A 3,824-nucleotide genomic window follows, 5' to 3' on the forward strand; every position below is an offset into this window, starting at 1 on the left:
AGTACAATGGCATGATTTTGGCTCTCTGCAACCTCTGCCTCCCAGGTTGAAACAATTCTCCTGCCTCTGCCTCCTAAGTATCTGAGATTACAGGCGCCTGGCACCACACCCAGCTAATTTTTTTTTGTATTTTTAGTAGAGACGGGGTTTCACCATGTTGGTCAGGCTGGTCTCAAACTCCTGACCTCGAGTGATCCACCCGCCTTGGCCTTTCAAATTTTTTTTTCTTTCTTTGACAATCAAAGTAAGGATTGTTCAGATCTGCACAATCTGTACAAGAATGAATACATTTCTTGTAGATGCTAAAATGCTACAGATATGGCTGAAGTCCCTCAGACCAACCCCATATCCCTCCCCTATATACTCTCTATAGAAATTCAGTATTGTCAGTTTGGTGTGTTTCCTTCTAGAGCTTTTTCTATATATTCACATCCATGTTTTTCTTCCAGTGGTTTGGCAGTTAAAACATCTTTTTAAAGTTTGTTTGTGCTGCACGTTATGTTCACCACGGCACTGTTTATAATAGCAAAGACCTGGAACCAACCCAAGTGCCCATCGATGATAGACTGGACAAAGAAAATGTGGCACATATACACATATGCAGCCATAAAAAATGATGAGTTCATGTCCTTTGCAGGGACATGAACAAATCTGGAAACCATCATTCTCAGGAAATTGACACAGAATAGAGAATTCAAACACCGCATGTTCTCACTCATAGGCGAGTGTTGAACAATGAGAACATGTGGACACAGGGAGGGGAGCGTCACACACTGGGGTCAGTTGTGTTGGGGCTAGGGGAGGGACAGCAGGGGCTGGGGAAGGTGGGGAGGGATAATGTGGGGAGAAATGCCAGATGTAGATGATGGGGGGTTGGAGACAGCAAACCACCTTGCCATGTATATACCTATGCAACAACCCTGCATGATCTGCACATGTACCCCAGAACCTAAAGTACAATAAAAGAAAATAAATAAAGTTTGTTTATGCTGGATGCATTGGCTCATACCTGTAATCCCAGCACTTTGGGAAGGTGAGGTGGGAAGATAGCTTTAGACCAGGGGTTTGAGACTAGTCTGGGCAACATAGTGAGATCTTATCCCTACAAAAAATTTCTAAAAAATTAGCCAGGCATGGTGTAGTCCCAGCTGCCTGGGAGGCTGAGGCAGGAGATTGTTGAGCCTCCTGGGTAGCTGGGATTACAGGTGCAAGCCACCATGCCTGGCTAAGGAGTTCAAGGCTACAGTGTGCTATCATCATGTCACTGCACTCCAGCCTGGGTGACAGAGTAAGACCCCATCTCAAAAAAATTGTATTTACTCTGAAAATCTTAATAATATTTTCTTTTGATGTCTACAATTAATTAATATCTTCTCTCTACTATTTAATTCTCACCTCTTCTCAACCTGTCTTCCACCACCTCTAATATCGTTATCAATAGAGATTTTATTCTCAGTTTGTTGTCTAATTTTCTTTCAGTCAATTGATTAATTAGACTCAACTACAAACTTTACTGATTTCTTTGTGCGCTGTGGTTTGTTACAGCCTAATAGTCTTGAATTATTGTTTATTTTACCCTAAAGCTTGACTGATATTTTGGCTTGGTACAGAAATGTAAATTTAATATAATTCTATCTTAAAATTTGATGATATGTTCCAAAAGGTGCCAATATGATCCTTACTCAAAAAAAGTCAGGTGACAATTTGGTCCTTTTTCTTTTGCAGGGAACATTTTTTTTTTCCTGGAAGTTTTTAGGGTTCTATCTTATCCTTGGAACCCTGAATTTCACAGAGGAGGTAACTTTAATTGCAATTTCGTTCTGTTATTCTGCTTAGTATATGTGGATCCTTTCAACCTAAAGGCCTGACTTTTTTCTTTGGTTTTTGAAAACCACACAATCCATCTGTGTTGTTACATGTATCAATAATCAATAATTTTTTTTTACTGTTAAGTAGAATTCTATTGTGTGGATGTATACAATTTGTTAATCTGTTCACCAGTTGATGGACATCTGAGTTATTTCCAGTTTTTAGTGATTATAAATAACGGGTTTTTAAATGTGGACATACATCTTAATTTTTCTTGGGTAAATACCTAGGAGTAAATTGCTGGGTCAAGTGGTAAGTATATGCTTAACTTTATAATAGTCTGTCAAAATGTTTTCCAAATGTCTGTGCCTTTTAAAAACTTTGAGATAACTGTAGATTCACGTGCAGTTGTAGGAAACAACGGAGTTTTCCCACGTGCCTTTTATACAATAGTAACAGTCTTGTAAAACTATAGTGTAATGTAACAACCCACAGACTGATATCTAAGAAGTCAAGATACACAACAGTTCCGTGCCGTGAGAATTTCTCACACTGCTTCTCCCACACCTATAGCCCTATGAAAATCACTGATCTATTTTCCATTTCTATAATTTTCCCATTTAAATAATATTACATAAATGTAACAAATGATTACATTATTATTAATGTAACACTGCTAAAGGAGTGGAGGCCAAGGCAGGTGAATCATTTGAGGTCAGGAGTTCGAGACCAGCCTGGCCAACATGGTGAAACTCCATCACTACTAAAAATACAAAAATTAGCTGAGCATAGTGGCACACACCTGTAGTACCAGCCATTTTCCTTATCTGTTGAATTTATGAAGAAAATGGTTGTATTATTCTCATACTAATTTTTTTTTATGGTTCCAGGATCCATAGGAATATTCCTTCTTTATTCCTGATACTGGTAAGTTGTGTTTTTCTCATTTTATATTTGACATTCTTGCTAAAATGTATTAATTTTCCCAAAGAAATAGCTTTTTGTTTCATTGATTTTCTCTGAAAAATACAATCAACAGTCAGAATCTCATTGGCATGTGTATAATACTCCACCCAAACAACAGCAGAACATGCATTTTTTCCAAGGGCCTATGGAAAATTCACCAAAATAAGCCAAATTGTGAGCCATGAAACAAAACCCAACAAATATGAAAGAATTTAAATTAATTTATTTCTTCTCATTTACTTGTTCAAAGGCTAGAACTTCCACTTACTGTGCTCAATAAAGGTGTACAGGAAACAACTTTGCCTTAATTCTGGCCCTAGAGGGAAAGTATTCAGTCTTTTGTCATTAAGCATAATGTTATCTCATTTTCATTTTCATTGTTGTCTGCTCTGATATTTATTATTTCCTTCCTCTGCTTTTCTGGGGGTTTATTTTGCTCATCTTAGTTTCTTGAGGTAGATTATTGATTTGAGACGTTTCCTCTGTTTTAATGTGTGAATCTAGTGCTATAAATTTTCCCTACGGACCGTTTTAGCTGCATCCCATTTATTTTGATATGTTGTATTTTTACTTCAGTTCTATCTTTTAAAAGTTCAGTTTCCTTTGAGTCTTCCTCATTGACTGATGGATTATTTGGATTATTTGGAAGCATGGTATTTAATTTCCAAGTGTTTAGAAATTTTCGTGTCTTTCATCTGTCTCTTCTCTTCCTTTTCTGATTTCTAGTTTGATTTTGCTGTAGTCAGAAGGCATACTTTGGATAATTTAAATTCTTTTATATTTGTTGGGGTTTGTTTCATGGCTCACAGTTTGGTTTATTTTGGTGAATTTTCCATAGGCCCTTGGAAAAAAATATATATTCTGCTGCTGTTTGGGTGGAGTATTATATACATGCTAATGAGATCCTGATGGTTGATTGTATTTCGCTGATCATTTCTATCCTTGCTAGTTTTCTGTCCAGTAGTTCTATCAAATGCTGAGGGTCTCAAGTCCCCAGAGATAATTATGGATTTTTCTTTTCTCTTTTCAGCTCTGTCTTTTTTTTTTTT

At 36.9% G+C, this 3,824-nt stretch overlaps 1 long non-coding RNA gene across 1 annotated transcript in view; it reads left to right on the top strand.

Annotated features, from left to right (window-relative positions):
- LOC108283517 overlaps positions 1–3,824 on the top strand; it is a 55,511-nt gene that overhangs the window by 11,810 nt on the left and 39,877 nt on the right. The gene's annotated exons all lie outside the window — the stretch shown is intronic.

The sequence above is a fragment of the Cebus imitator genome, unplaced genomic scaffold (assembly GCF_001604975.1).
Source record: "Cebus imitator isolate Cc_AM_T3 unplaced genomic scaffold, Cebus_imitator-1.0 Scaffold261, whole genome shotgun sequence".
Classification (NCBI taxonomy): Eukaryota; Metazoa; Chordata; class Mammalia; order Primates; family Cebidae; genus Cebus; species Cebus imitator.